Consider the following 17,162-nt stretch of genomic DNA (forward strand, 5'->3'; position numbering starts at 1 on the left):
TTAATTTTCTTATCCAAAATTTCTCACCCTTCTTTGGATGATAGGATCATTTATGGCCTTCAATTTGCATATATATTTGACATCATTTATGAATGCTTTATAGCCTGATGCAGACAGTATAAGGTTGTTTTATATATTATATACAACTCTCCTGCACATTGATTACAATCGACCCCAAGACTCATTCCCATACTAATGTCCTGGTATTATCCTCCTCGTGTATGAGCATAATGCTCTTTGCAACCATGAAGCTTGATGAGAGTTTCTTGGCATTCATGAAATATTTCACTTCTTTACTTTAGAAAATTTAATAGTTATTCAAAGAAAAACCATGAATGGGCAATCATTTTTTTTCACTTGCCGGTGAAAACACAGTAAAGTACAACACCTGAGTTCCAGTTTTTTAAAAATTATTGTTTTACATTTTTAAGAAAAGTATTAATTAGTGGTTGGATAATCAAGATATCTGTAAAAATAAAGCCCCTGTGGCATCATGAAAGATGATTTTCAATGTGTAGATGCCAAGCTACAAATTCAGGTGGATTTTATGTGTGTGCTTTTTAATTCAGTCTTACTTTTTTAAATTAAAAAATGATGACAACATTTTCTCCTTCCTCTTCCTCTCTCCACTCTCTCCTATGTCTCCTCATGTTGCTCTCTCAAATTCATGGCCTTGTTATTAAGTATCATTATTGTATTATAATATAGTTTATAATATAATATTATTATACAATTATTACTACATATATAAAAGCAAAAGTATAAAAATACAGCCTGCTGAATCCCTTAGCATTGCTTAGATACACATTTTTTCAGGGCTGGCCATTTGGGATTAGATAACCCATTATAGGACTTTCCCATAGGCGTAACTAATTCCCCCCGCTCTCATCAGTCCTTCATTGCCTATAGTTCTTTTTCCAGGAGTAGGGCTGTGTGCTGTTTCCTCCTTTTTGTGGTAACATGCTCATGCCATTGTCGTTGTCTGTGTCTTGCTTATGCAACAGTATTGTTGCAGGATCAATTGTGTAGCTTCCCAGTCGTTTCTAAGGGACAATCTCACAGCAGATTTCCTGGTCCTCTTTCTCTACAGGCCTTCTGTCCCATCTTGTATGATGTTCCCTGAGCCTTAGTTACAGGAGTTATTCTCTAGTTGGAGCCATTGGGGCATAAGGGCAATTTTATAAAATCAAAACCTTGTTCTGTCTTTTCCAGTCTTCAGCTTCAGATAAACACCACTTTGATATCTGCTAAGATCAAAGGGAGAAATGTTAGTTCAGAAAAGATAAGATAAGACAGGGACCTGACTGGCTATCAATTTCTATATGACATAATAAATGAAACTAACCCATACATTAGGATGTTTGAGTGCTTTGTCGATAACATTTTTTTTTTTTGAAAAGTCTAACTACGTAGTTTTAGAAAGTTTGAAACTCACTGTGAAGACCAGGCTGGCTTTGAACTCACAGATGAATCAAGAGCTGGTATTTATGGGGTATGCCACTATAACCAGCATTTCTGTTTGTGTGTTTGGGTTGTTTGTTTGCTTGTTTAAGTCTCTAGTATCCCAGAGGGGCCACAGATTCACCCTGTTATGATCCTCTGCCTCCACTTCCCGAATCCTGAGATTACAAATGTGCACCGACATGTCAGGCTTCATGACACATGGGGATACATGCCTTTAATCCCAGTACCAACCACAGAGACCTGGAGGTCTGTATAGACAGGCAGTGATGAGGAAGTCATGTGGCTGGGTTTAGAACAAATGAGACAGCAGAACAGGAAGGCAGTAAAGGCGCAGGTTAGACAGGAAGAGACTCACTTGGGAAGCTATGGCGACGTGGTGAGCTAAGGTTAGTTGGCGGCTATTGCTCTGATCTCTATGGCTTGCACCTCTGTACTTGGCTCTTTTTCTCATTTAATAAGACTGTTTAGAAATTCATCTACAATTACCACTACTACCACAAGGGTTAAATGCATACATCCAATGACTATGACTAAACATCATTTTCAAGAACCCAAAAAGTTTCTGAAAGAATGCTCAGTCAACATTCAGTTTGTAAGAGGTAAGCAGGCTAGATCATGGGAATAAATACTATAAATGTATTTAATTGAAAACTTGTATACAAAATATTCTTTGGAAGCTGGCTTTAGGGTTAAGAGTACTTGCTGTTCTTACAGAGGGCCTGAGTTCGGTTCACAAGAGCACCAGAGGGTCTGCCTTCCTCTTCAGGATTCCATGAATATCCACATGCACGTATTAACATGAAAATATACACATACACATATGTATATATATAATTTGAATTTCATTGTAATATACAATAGCAGAAAGATAGTAATTAGATCAGGGAAGATCAGAGAGATGATGGGGTTGGTGCTCAAGAGAGACATAAATGGAAGAGAATGAGGAAGAATGAGTGCAAAGAACGGAGTCAGGATGAGATGAGGAAAAAGAATGAAAGAGGGGAAGAATGGACAAAAAGTGGAGAAGATTTTTTTATTAAGAAAAACATTTTTTATTCATTTTACATACCAAAGGTCCCCCTCTTCCCTCCTCCTTCCTCCTCCCCAGCTTCCCCCTCCCAACCCATTCCCCATTCCCTCCTACAAGAAGGTAAAGCCTCCCATGGGGAGGTACATTTAGCAGAGGTAGGTCCAAGCCTCTCCCTCTGCCCCAAGGCTCTGAGAGGTGTCCCATCATAGAAGTGGGCTCCGAAAGAAATTTAGATCAACAGCTGTGGAGCCTGCATGGGACTGGACTAGGCCTTCTGCATAGCGAGACAGTTGTGTAGCATGATCTGATTGGGGGCCCCCCTGGCAGTAGGATCAAAAGTAGAGAAGATTGAGAACTAAGGAAGACCATAAGGAAAGGAGGAGGGAGAGAAGGAGGGAGGGAGGGAGGGAAGGAGGGAGGGAGGGAGGGAGGGAAGGAGGGAGAAATGTTTTTCCTGTCAACTCTATGAGTTTAGAGATTTAAAATTTGCATCAACCTATCAGACTCTTTAAAGAAGTTTTGCTCAGATAAGACCTGGAACACTGATTATTTTTCAGGTAGAGTGTCACACTATACCTGGACTCTATGCAGAATCACCATCTTCTGCTTCTGTTTCTCTGTCCTTCCTAACTCCCTATCTACTCCCAAACCTCTCCTTCAGCCACCCAGCCCCTGTCTGAGTCAGACATACCTACAGGACATTTTCTTTCTTGATCAGGTCAGTCAAAAACATGTGCAGATGTTCAAAACATGTTATATTTTATGAGCTTGACATTTTTACTGCATTTTCCCTCAGAAGTTAATTCAGTTTTACTGTTGAAGAAAACTGTCATTTCCCTATATAAAAACAACACTTTGCTCTGAAAATGGCAACATGTTTCCCTAGGGCAGGATGGTAGCTGGTGAATCTCCTACAAAAAGAAAGCATACACATGGCATGAAGCTATCATTTTTATGAGAGCAGCCTGTTCATCCTTCTTCCTTGTATTTTTTTCTTGCTTTGGAAGAGTGGATTTTATAAGTTCAAGGATAAAGCAATTACTGGGATGTGTCTTAAGATTCTTGGAAAATAGTTGTCTTCACTTTCTATTCTGAATATACTACTAGATGGCAGAGAAACTGCATCAGAGGTTGAAGTGATTAAGCATATTAAAACCCATCACTTTTGAGCATTTATTTGAAGGGATCTGATACACGGTAAACAGTTCAGTCTTTAATCTTCTTTGTATGACTCCTTCTCATCCAATGCCTAGCACCTTTAAATTGAGTTTTGTCCACTACAGGATCTACTGTCCTTTTTGCAGTGGGCTAAATGATGGCCAATAAGCACAAGGGTGTGTCTAATTCAAAATCCTTAGAAGTTGTGAATACTACTTTATATTACTAAATAGATGGTGGATGTAAGATCCCAAATGTTAGCCTTGGTTATCCAAATGGGTCCCCAAAGCATTCAAATAAACACCTGAAGAAGAAAAACACAAGGAGAAGGTAATTCTGACAATGGAGAAGGAGACTGGAACAAGATGGCCACAATCCAAGGAAATCTTGGAACCATTAGAAACTCAAAGAGGTGGGAACAATTACTTTTGAGCCTCTGTGGGAAGTGCAGCCCTGCCAACACTGTTTTCAGACTTTTGGCCTTGAAAATGGTGAGAAAATAAGTGGGTGTTGTTTGAAGCGCCAAGTTTTGGGGAATTCATTCTTTCAGGAAACTAAAACACCTACTAAAGAAGACTTGCTGAAAATGCCTCATTATAAAATCTGTTATTTTGGCATGACCTACCAATAAAACAACAAAACAATTACTCCAGTAAGATGCACTAGAACGCCTTAATTTAGTTTTTATGTGCACATTTTTGTTTCCTCTCTCTCTTTTTAAAAATGTATTCTTTTCTTATTTTATTTGTTTATCTCTTCTCATACAGTTTATCTCAACCACTGTCTCCTCTCCCTGTCTCTCTCACTCACATCCCCTCTCCCCCAGATCCACTGTTCCTCCTTTGTTTCCCTTCAGAAAAGAGCAGGCTTGCCAGTGATATCAACAGAACAAGGCATAAAGAGATGCAGGAAGACTAGGCACATACCCTCATATCAAGGTTGTATAAGGCAACCCAGCAGGAGGAAGCAGGTCCCATGAGCAGGCATAAGAATCATAGACACCAGCCGGGCGGTGGTGGCGCACGCCTTTAATCCCAGCACTCGGGAGGCAGAGCCAGGTGGATCTCTGTGAGTTCGAGGCCAGCCTGGGCTACCAAGTGAGTCCCAGGAAAGGCGCAAAGCTACACAGAGAAATCCTGTCTCGAAAAACCAAAAAAAAAAAAAAAAAGAATCATAGACACCTCTGTAACATGAATTTCTAAATGTTCTTATTAAATAAAAACCTTGGAGCCAAATATAAGTGTGAAAGCCTCAGAGAAAGATCAGGGAAAATAGGGAAAGTCACTAACCAACCTTACCTCACCAAATCTGTAGCTTCCAAAATGTGTAACTTCCTGTCTATCCAGTCTTTATATGCCTTGTTTTTATGCCCTCTCATGGGCTCTCTTAGCCAAGCTACCTTACTTCCTCTTCCTACATAGCTCTGTCACTTTCTGTCTGTCTGTATATACCTCCAGGTCTCTATGGTTGGTACTGGGATTAAAAGTGTATGTAACCACGCTTGGCTCTGGTCCCTAGTGTGGCCTTGAACATACAGAGATCCTGCCTGGTAAAGGATTAAGGGCGTGTGCTGCCTGACTTCTTTGTTTACTTAAAATGGCTGGCCTTTTCACCCTGCTCTCCAGGTAAGCTTACTTATTAACATGCAAATAAAATATCACCACATTTCATCACAAATAAAATATTATCAAAATTCCCCTTTTCTGTCTAATAAAAATGAAAAAAAAATTAAATTTATAACTAATATAAGAAAAACTATATAAAATAAGTACAATAACTATATATAGTATATACAAGCAATAATACATCAACAATGTCTAGTCCATTTGCATTTGACAAATTCACAGAAAATATTCCATTATCTATCCTATTTTGGTGAGTCCAAAATGTAACTAATTCACTTTCTATCCTTAACTTATATTACTAACAGAAAACTATCTTATGATGTCTTTCAAACTTAAATAATTAACACCTCTTAGTGAGTTTCTTTTATGGATTTCTTAAAAAGGAAAACGGTTACTATAACTATCTAATCTTCAACTCCCTCAGAGACCCAAGAAGGAAATAAAATTACCTAGTAAAACAGGAAGCACAAATAAGCAACTTCTAAAAAATGAGTTATTACAGAAACAGCCAGATGCCTGGACAGTCACCAGGGGTTTCTCTGCATGTTGGGGTATCATCTTCAGCCTATAGGCTTAGCATATCCAACAGACTCATTTGTGAAGTAGAATGTACACAAGGCATACAGCTCAACCTCACATTCGGTGTGAATATTCCATGTACCAGATAAACTTGAATTCTACCAGTGTCCCGTCATGATTCAGGATTTTAAATTCTGGAAATTGCTGGTGTTTTTGGAATTGAGCTTCTCATTCTTCTCGGCTTGTGGATGGCTTCATCTCCTTTATTAAATGCCAGTCTACTATTAAGAGGTTATACTCAGTCAGCCTAGTTACTTCTTCAAGCATAACTGTTTCAACTACTGTTCCACTGCACACCAGAAGCCATCAGTCCATTGCTTGTTCAGCTGCCTTCGAAGAAAGAGGCACTGAACCTTCTCCAGATTGCAAAGCCACTTCAGTGGTGGTACCATACTGCCTGGCCTCAGAGGATGCCTGTTGCCAAAGCTGCAACCACACTTGTCTTGGCAAGGATCAGTAGTCCTTTGTTTTGTGTCCTGTTTGCCCATTTTGGATAGCATACTGTCAGCAGTCGATGTGAGGGCACTTTGTTGCCCAGTGACTAACTTTTGCCACAATGAAAGTAAACTCCATATGCAGTTTCTTCAATGCCCATATCTTTTCTGAAATAGATTGGTGCTGTCAGGAGCAGATATGTCTCATAGTCATAAAAAAAAGAAAAAAAATCTGTTATTAAAGCACGAAATGCCATATTCTATAGATCTCTGAAGGGTTTAAAGATGACCTGTCCAAAATATATCTGCTTGACCTTTAAAACATGCTTAATATGACTACAAGTTCGATTATAATGTTTAACTTACTAACTTTCATTTCTTTGTATCCTAATAGTTGGTAATGATAACATTCAAGGATTATCAAATTGCATTACATTGTTAAATGAACTGTTATAGGTACAATATCCTGAAAAAGATTAGAAATATACATAGAGCATTTTATATCAATATCAATCTCAATATATATATAATTTGTATACAATATATCAAAATCCAATCCAATGTAAAGTATTTAAAACTAGTAGATGTCTTTTAAAAGTAGATCCAATAATCTACCTTTTTATCTATATCATATCTATATCCTCTCTTTTTTGTTTTCAGAGTAGATTCAACAGTCTACCCTTTATTCTATCATTTCTATATCTCTTTTTTTTTTCAGAGTAGATACTCCTCCCTTCCATTATTAGGAGTCCAATATTGGGATTATTTTGCTTATTACTACTGATACTTGGTGACTGAAGATTTGCTCAAATTTTCCCAGTGAAGACTGCAAGCCACTACTCCAATATATTTAGAGTTCAACATACAAATTACAAATATAATGAGTACCTTGATTATCACCTGGCAATACAAAATAGCATTTTGCTTATTGAAAGAGCATAGCAGAATTCTGGGAACTGTGGGACATTGTATGGTGCTGAAGAATATTGCTATGACCTCATCATCCTCAGGCTCCTCCTGCTCTAGTACTGAGAGCACAAATTATTATAGAACAGAAATTACCATTGACACCAGAATACTTCATTCCTAAAGTGTGCCATCTTTCAGGGCTTATGAAACATCTACATACCCAGAGAGCCCGAGACAATGTTTTAAAAATTAATGTCATGCTTTATGCAATTAACTTCTCTGTCTGATCATTGATGTAACTCCAAATATTATATATTAGGAAAATTTAAAAAACAGGGTGGAAATGTAAGCATATAGTATTTGTTTATTTATTTTCTTACCAACTGAATAGCATGCTGGGACATTGACATGAGAAAGGAGTCTTGCTCTCATCCATTCTCTGCTAAGGATATAAGTTGTGATTAACCAGTCAGTTAGAATCTATGACCATAATTTGAATTTCTTGACTCCTTGGCTCTTAAAATTCTTTTCCATTTTGTTTTCCTAAGTTAATAATTGTATAATTCTAATTGATGACTAGATACTTGGACCTCTTTGCGTTAAACACTTCAGAAATAGTGTCTGATGGTAGCCAAATTTTATATATGTGAGGCAAATATTTCAAGCATAATTAAGTGTTCTTAATGACAGATTTTTAGATTAAACATTCAGGAAAAAGAGGCATAATTTAAAGATTCAGTCAAAAAAATCTAAAGCACAAAAGAAAAAGTTTTATTCAACAAGAATATGGTTTCTTATAATGGTCTTTTAAGGTTTTTTCTTTATTTTTGTATATTTTTATTTCTTTTTTATTATTAAACTTCTTAAATTTATTTTACATACCAATCACAGTTTCCATCCCATTCCCTCCTCCCACCTCTCTTCTACCCCACCTCATCCACTCCTCCTCTGTCTTCATTCAGAAAGGATAAGATTTTCCATGGGAGTGAACAAACTATCAAGTTGAGGCAGGACCAAACTCCTCCCCCTTGCATCAAAGAGAAGCCAGGCATCCCAGCATAGGGAGTAGGTTCCAAAATGCCAGCTCATATCCAGGGACAGATCCTGGTCCCGCTGCTAGAGGCCCCACAAACTGACCATGCTGCACATCTGTCACCTGCATGCAGAAGGCCTAGGTCAGCCCCTTGCAGACTCCCTAGCTGTCGGTCTAGAGTTATAAACTCCCATGAGCATGGGTCAGCGCTCTATGAGTTCTCCCATAATGATTTTGACCAATCTTGCTTATATAATTCCTCCCTCCCTCTCTTCAAATGGACTCCTGGAGCTCGGCCCAGTGCTCGGCTGTGGATCATTACATCTGCTTCCATACGTTACTGGATGAAAGTTCTATGATAATAATTAGGGTAGTCACCAATCTGATTACAGGAGAAGGCTAGTTCAGGCACCCTCTCCACTAGTACTAGGAGTCACAGCTGGTGTCATCCTTGAAAATTCCTGGGAGTTTCTCTGGCACTAGGTTTCTCCCTAGCCCTATGATGGCCCTCTCTATCAAGATATGTCTTTCATTGCTCTCCCTTAAGTTTTATTTTATGAAGAAAGCATTTATGTAATCCTTACATATTTTCCCATAATATTGCTATGATAGAGGCACACAATAACCCTAAGCCAATGGAAGTGATTTTTCCTAAGTGGTGATTGTTCTATTGGAATTTTTTTGATCTTAATATATGCATATATGTATGTATGTTCCTGTATATGTGAATATGAGCATGCACACACCAAGGTGTGCATATGAAGGTCTGAAGACAATCTTGATGGTCTGTTCCCACCTTCCTCATTGTTTGAGGAAGGCTCTCTTGTTGGCTATTGCATGCACAATGAAAACTAACCCTTGAAATTGTAGAAATACTGTCTCCACCTTCCATCTTGCCTTGGGATCTTTGGGGTTGTAGACATGTGTGACTGTATCCAGTTTTATGTGGGTTTGGGGGCTCTGAACTCAGGTTGCCACACATGGGAACTGAATGTTTCATTGAGCACGCTGGAATTGTCTTGAACCCATTGTGTAGAATACATCATTTATTATAGATCTTTATTTCAGGTTTCTGAAGTGATGTATTGTTATATAATACAGAAGTAATGATACATTTAGGGCACTGGTGATTAGTCAATGTTTAATATTGTGTGAATTATAGCATTCTGTGTACTGGAATCTAAGAAGCACAGGATCTACATGGCATTTAGAATCCTATGGTTCACTGTCATTTTTTGTATTCTTTCAGCAAGTCTACACACACTTGCTTTAGGCAGACTTTGCATGTCTAAAAGCTAAAAGAAAAGTAAGTGATGTGATACCAGACAAGGAAGGCTCCCAGATTCGAGATGAGCACTCACAATTTTGAGAGCTACCATAGGTAACTCAGTGCAGAAGATGGAAACCTGAAGCCAATGGTAAAACATTTGAAAAAAATGGAAAGATTAGTCATTTGGAGGTCATAGAATCTCCGGTTGTAGATGATTAGAGCTTAAACTGGGAAAACCTCTTCACTCTACTACTGCCCTGCAGTTTTATTTCTTAACGTGGTAGATATTAGTATATAAAGACAAGCAGTCAAGGAGTATGCACTCCTAAACTAAGCACATGTGAACACTTATGCTGCCCTGACAGAGGGGCAGCACTGAAATAAAAAGCTGATAACATCAAGTTAGTATTCTAAAAGAGCTGAGGGGCTGTTGAAAGGAGAAAATGGTGAATTGAAATCAATACAGTAGCTGTCCTGAGGAAATAGCAGATGACTTAGGGCATACCTAAGACTAGTGATGAGAAATAGAGACTCTTAAGCACTAGGGTAGAGTGAGAACACAGCACTGCCCAAGAGTAGAGTGAGAACACACCTGCACCAGTGTAGAGTGAGAACGCACCTGCACCAGTGAAGAGTGAGAACACACCTGCACCAGGGCAGAGTGAGAACACACCTGCACCAGTGTAGAGGGAGGACACACCTGCACCAGGGCAGAGTGAGAACACACCTGCACCAGGGTAGAGTGAGAACTCACCTGCACCAGGGTAGAGTGAGAACACACCTGCACCAGTGTAGAGTGAGGACATACCTGCACCAGTGTAGAGTGAGGACACACCTGCACTAGTGAAGAGTGAGAACACACCTGTACCAGTGTAGAGTGAGGACACACCTGCACCAGTGTAGAGTGAGAACACACCTGGACCAGGGTAGAGTGAGAACTCACCTGCACCAGTGTAGTGTGAGAACACACCTGCACTAGTGTAGAGTGAGGACACACCTGCACCTGCACCAGGGTAGAGTGAGAACACACCTGCACCAGGGTAGAGTGAGAACACACCTGCACCAGTGTAGAGTGAGGACACACCTGCACCAGGGTAGAGTGAGGACACACCTGCACCAGGGTAGAGTGAGAACACACCTGCACTAGTGAAGAGTGAGAACACACCTGCACCAGTGTAGAGTGAGAACACACCTGCACAAGTGTAGAGTGAGAACACACCTGCACCAGTGTAGAGTGAGGACACACCTGCACCAGGGTAGAGTGAGGACACACCTGAACTAGTGAAGAGTGAGAACACACCTGCACCAGTGTAGAGTGAGGACACACCTGCACTAGTGTAGAGTGAGAACACACCTGCACCAGTGAAGAGTGAGGACACACCTGCACCAGTGTAGAGTGAGGACACACCTGCACCAGGGTAGAGTGAGAACACACCTGCACCAGTGTAGAGTGAGAACACACCTGCACCAGTGTAGAGTGAGAACACACCTGTACTAGTGTAGAGTGAGAACACACCCGCACCAGTGTAGAGTGAGGACACACCCGCACCAGTGTAGAGTGAGAACACACCTGCACAAGTGTAGAGTGAGAACACACCTGCACAAGTGTAGAGTGAGAACACACCTGCACCAGTGTAGAGTGAGAAACACACCTGCACCAGGATACAGTGAGCACCCAAACTCCAGCACTAGGTGTTCTCGTCCGCTCCTGTGTTCCTCCTCACTGCCTCCTGGATTCATTTGCTCATCTCTGCAGCTCTGGGTCTCTCTTTCTCTCCTCTCTGCCTCCCATTTTCCTATCTTCATTCCTTGCTCTTCAAAACATTTAGTAGTAAGCCAAACCCATCTTTTTCTCAATTTCTTTCCACACGTGTTTCCTAGCCTTTATTTTTGCTTTGAATAAGCGGTTTTCTTTCTTTCTTTCTATTTTTATACCATTTTCCCCCTGATTTATTTATTTTTATGTGCATTGTTGCTTGGCCTGCATGTATGTTCATTGGATCCCCTGGTACTGAAGTTACAGATAGTTGTGAGCCACCATGTGATTGCTGGGAATTAAACCCAGATCCTCTGGAAGAGCAGCCAGTGCTCTTAACCTTTGAGTTGTTGAAGCTGATCATCCTCTTGGGTAGATTGTGATCACATGCCCTGCACAGGATGCAGGGAGAGATCAGAATCTTTTGGCACTTAATGATTGCCTTCAGAGTATGCCACAACTTTACATCTCAGCAGTTTTTTGGTTTTATCCTCATCAGTACTCAACTTCACACCCAAATCGTTTGACTTGTGCAATGAAAGTTCAAAATATCTCTCTTTGCTCCAATTTCTACTATCTTTATTTTAAAACTATAGATAACATGCTGATTTCTTGATTCTTTCTTTCTTTTAAAAGTTAGTTATTTCTTCATCCCCATAAAAATGTATAACAGAATTGTGGGAAAGGGTATTGCATGATTCCTTTTAAAGTAATTGTATTTTGTATAATATATATATATATATATATATATATATATATATATATATATATATACATATCTATTTTAGATTATATGAAAGTAGATATTGCAATTAAATTAGCCAGCTTATTTTTGCTTTTAAAAAATCTGCTTACTACAAATCTCTTAAAACTTTTTGGGCCAGTGGTGATTTAGATAGTATTATTGATTATTTTTTCTAAGTAATCATATTATAAGAGACATATTCATATAAACTCTAGGGATTTGCATTTCCTTCCATTTTATCCATATTTACCTTATATATTTATTATTTATTAACTTTACATTTTAATTTTAGTTTAGTCTCTGCTGTGTATGTGTGTGTGTGTGTGTGTGTGTGTGTGTGTGTGTGTGTGGATGCATGTGCACATGTACTTGCTTATGCATGTGTGGGCATGCGTGTACCTGTGCATGCACCTAGGTGTGGAGGCCAGAGGTGTATTTCACATGCTTTCCATAATAATTCCTCCCTACTTTTAAAACAGAATCTCTCTCTCTAAATCTGGAGCTCCATGATTCAGCTAGAGAAGCAGGGCAGTAATGCCTGGAATCCTTTTGTGTCCCTCCTGAAACACACACACACACACACACACACACACACACACACACACACACACACACACACTGTGATGATATTATGGAGCTGGCCACACACTAGGCTCATTTATGGGTTCTGAGTATATAATGTCAGACTCTCATACTTTCATCACAAACACTGAGCTATCTCTCCAGTCCTTTAATAATGTACTCTATGTGATTAAAATTACTTTTAAGTTATGGTACATCTCTGTGGCTTTAATGCTACAAAGTGGTGTTAACAGTACTGTGTTCACAATTCTAGAGACTATGTCCAAAATACCAGCCTGGGATGAAGTAAACCTGTACAGTGTACAGGGGAGGGATATGATTTGAGTCCATGGTGTCTCTTTGGATACTCCATTGAGGAGGCCATTGAGGACAAGTCCACCTGAGCTGACTGAGAATGTGGCAGCAATGTGATGTGAGATTGACGTTGTGGGGGCACATTTACTGCTATGGAGCTAAGAAAATTATTCTGCTATTACTTGTATTTATTAACATTTTAAAGTGCTAACGATTTCTTTTAGCCTCATGCTTTAAATGTAGCTACCTTCTATTATGTTGTAAAGGTTGTTTTTTGTCTAGCAAATTGGCTATCTCTGGCTTTATTTTCTTCTCACACGGGACAGACACTCAGGGTTTCTACCACAAACCAAATTGGCCATTAAGGCAGCAAAGATTCCACACCAGCTGTTTTGAGAACAGTGGTTTTCATCATGCTGACACAGAACATGGTCCACACACTTTCTCAGAATCACACATAACCCTGCTAATTGGTAGCATGGCACAGAGGATCCTGGAAGTTGGTCATTTGTATGTCAGACTCTGCTAGGCTTAGTCCTTGATGTAAACAAAGAAAAATTTCCTAAATGTTGTACCTATTCCATTGAAACATGGAAATTAATTTTTGATAAAGGACTTTCTTGGATTGAGCATTCAGCAGGCGAAAACATAAACAAATTGTTAAACAAATGTTTTTAAAAAATTGTAGCAGAACATGGAAGACAATTCTCTTTTGATAATATTTTTAGCTCATTTGTAGGCCCGGAGGCTCACAACCAACATAAACATACATAATCAATCTCTAGCTTTGAATACATTTAAAATGAACTAAACTGATGCTTGACATTCTTAGTAAAAGTATGACTGATGCAAATAATTAACATCATTTTTAAATTCCAGGTGATAGTATTCAGACACAGTGTCCAGTTCTCCTAAGTGGCAGTGATTAACCAGTGGTCTGGCTTGTGCCTAATGGAAGGTTCCTCTCCTTCCTAAGGCAATGATCTTTTATCACTCAGTTGGACTGCATCCTGTTTATTTGGCAAAGATTCCATCAGACCATGCCGTGCCTCCTATCCTTCCTTGATAATATTCTAATAACATTGTAAGTTTCAGAGCTCACTACTATGCTAAATATACTGTTTTAAAATTTGGAAAGGCTACTTCATTTTTATAAAAAGATGCTACCAACCTGTAACATTAAAATCCTTCCTATAGCAACATAGAAGTATTTAATTTTTTAATTAATTAATTTTAATTGAAATTGTTATAGAATATATTTCAATCATATCGTTTCCATTCCCTCACCCCCTCCAAGATTCTCCCACCCAACCTCATTGCCCATCTATGTGTTTCTCTCAAGAACAAAACAAAACAAACAGAAAGCATAACTAACTAAAAATAGAACCATGAGAAAAACTACCAAAACAAAACAAATAGTAAACACACCACCACCACCACCACTACCATCACCACAACCACCCACCACCACCACCATCATCACCACCTACAACAAAAATAACAAATGCAATCCGTTTTCTGTTGGTCAAATGCTTCTGGGCATGGGATCTGCCCTTAAGTATGGTTAATATACCCACTGACACTCCCTAGGAGAACACTGGTTTTCACTTTCCCAACCAGTATCAATTATAAACAGCTTCTTGATTAGGGGTCTTAATTCATTTATATGTATGTACATGTCTCTGTGTGACCATTGACCATTCATGTTACGTAAAGAACTTATTTTAAGAATACAAATATAGTGAGAAGTAAGTCTCTTTAAGTCACTGTTTTCTTGCTCTAAAGAGACACCATGACCACAATTCTTATAAAGGAAAACATTTAACTGGGGCTTGCCTATAGCTTCAGGGGTTTAGTCCATTTTCAGTATGACAGGAGGCAAGAAGGCACAGAGTCAAACACTGTGCTAGAGAAGGAGCTGAGAGTTTTACATCTAGAGCAGCAAACAGCCAGAAGAGAGAGACATTGGGTCTGACTTGGGTTCTTTAAACCTCAAAGCCCACCCCAGTGATGTATCTACTCCAACGAGGTCACACCTCCTAACACTTTTATACAGTACAACTCCCTCATGACCAAGCACTCAAATATATGTGACTCTAGGGGGCCATTTCTGTTCAAACCACCACAGTGCATATTTACCTATTTGTACATTTTACATAACAGTTTAGTAAGGCTATTATGTACAAGGCAATGAGTTTAATTCTCTTAATAGAAAGTTAATATATACTGTGCAGATATGAGCAGGAAAATATGACCATGAGAACACTGGGGAATTTTCTCTAAAACCACAATGTTGACTATTTTCCAAAGTGACCATAAAAAATTATTTTGAAACTTATCTAGACTGAGAATGGTAGCTTACAATTAGAAACTGAGCATACAGGAGGCTGAGTCAGGAGGATTGCTGCTAGAGGGAGAGGTTAGATTACAGAGAGTTCCAAGATAGTAAACTAATATTACATACATAGTGACTGAATCCTTTCTCAAAGAACACACACACACACACACACACACACACACACACACACACACACACACACATGAACACGTATATTCTTTTCTCTGCTTTTACTCAGAAAATTTTTCATTACTTGACCAATCAAGTGTATATTTTTCTCTGCTTATTTCATTATTACTTAGTCTTGCATTTTGACCAAGATTCATAGGAATGGTAGATAACAACAACAGAAAAAGAAGGCATTGGTTGACATAAAGATAATAATGTGCTCCTCTATTTGATTAACAGATTATTTTTACAGGAATTCAAGAAATTGTCATTAAAAGAATTGAAAAGATCAGTTGGGAAAGAGCTTGATGTGCAAGCACTGAGACCTGAGTTCGATTCCAAGGAACTCTTATCTAAAAGGCTGAGAGCGGTGGTGTGAATATGATACTGTCAGTGCAGAGATAGTAACACAGGGATCCTTAGGACTTGAAACTTTTTTGGTGAATCACGGTGAAAAATCTTGTCTCAGAAAACAAGGTAGTTGGCTCTGAGGATGAGATCTAAGACTGACATACATGCACACAGAGCTGAATACACACAAAAACCTGTGAAAAGACATACACACAAAAACACAGAAAAGTGGCATTTGAGTCAATTATGAAAGTGAGGAGGTAGTTAGCAACCAGAATGTATGAGTATTATCTCCCCAGAAACAAGTAATAGGGAAGTAATACACAATCAAGACAAATATGAGATTTGATGTAGCAGCTCAAAATTTAGAGAGCAGCTGTGGAAAGGAACCATAGTAGGCAAGAAGAATATAATCAAGAGGCTTGTGCAGAGAAGTCATAGAATGTGTAGTTCTGGCAATATTCTTGGTAGTGAAAATCTTCTTTCAAAGAAATTAGTTATCAATTATCTTAACTTTAAAGTATTAATACAACAGGTAATGTCATCTTTTAGATTTCTACAGGTCATAGTTAAGCATCCATTTTTTCATTGTTTGGTCCCGTGTCTTCAGCTGCCTATCAGTACTGGAATGATGTGACAGCGTCTAAGCATCTCTCAAGCATATGCATCTTGCATGATTACATTTTAAACCATCGATTTGCCTATACACATCCCCAGGCATTAGAAACCATCCTTCTACTCTCTGCTTCTATGAATTTGTCTTTTAAGTTAATTCATAAATGGAAGCTTTCAGCTGTTTATGCTATAACTGGCTTATTTCATTCCATAAAATGTCATCAAACTTCAGTCATAATGCTTCATATAAGAGAATTTCTTTCTTTTTATAAGCTCAAAGGTAATGTGATGCATGTACATACCTCTTTTAAACAATTAATTCATCCTTAGTGTGCATTTTGCCTCTTTAGACATCATGATTACTGCAATTAATGCTGTAATAAACAAGGAAGCACTAATGTTTGACAGAGTTGGGGAGTGGATCTGTGAGAGGGGAGGAGTGGGGGAGTTGGCAGATGTGGAGGGAGAGGAAAATGTGGTTGAAATATATTGTATAAGAGAAGAATCTGTTTTCAATTAAAAATAAAGAAAGAAAAAGATTCTGATTCCAGCTCTTAGAGATGAGAAATCCAAAGTGTAATGGCTTCATCACTGTGAGATATATATATATATATATATACAAACACACACACAGAGTTCATGTCCATATGACAAAGGAAGTTGAGCTTTGCATAATATGGAACAGGGAAGTGTGGTGGTATTGTGTTCCTCAATATATTGTGTACCCTAATAAATTTATCTGGGGTCAGAGACAGAACAGCCACTAGATACAAAGGCTAGAAAATGGTGGCATACACACCTTTAATCCTAA

Source organism: Peromyscus californicus, unplaced genomic scaffold (genome assembly GCF_007827085.1).
Source record: "Peromyscus californicus insignis strain IS unplaced genomic scaffold, ASM782708v3 Scaffold_9__1_contigs__length_137607984, whole genome shotgun sequence".
In the NCBI taxonomy this organism is placed as follows: domain Eukaryota; kingdom Metazoa; phylum Chordata; class Mammalia; order Rodentia; family Cricetidae; genus Peromyscus; species Peromyscus californicus.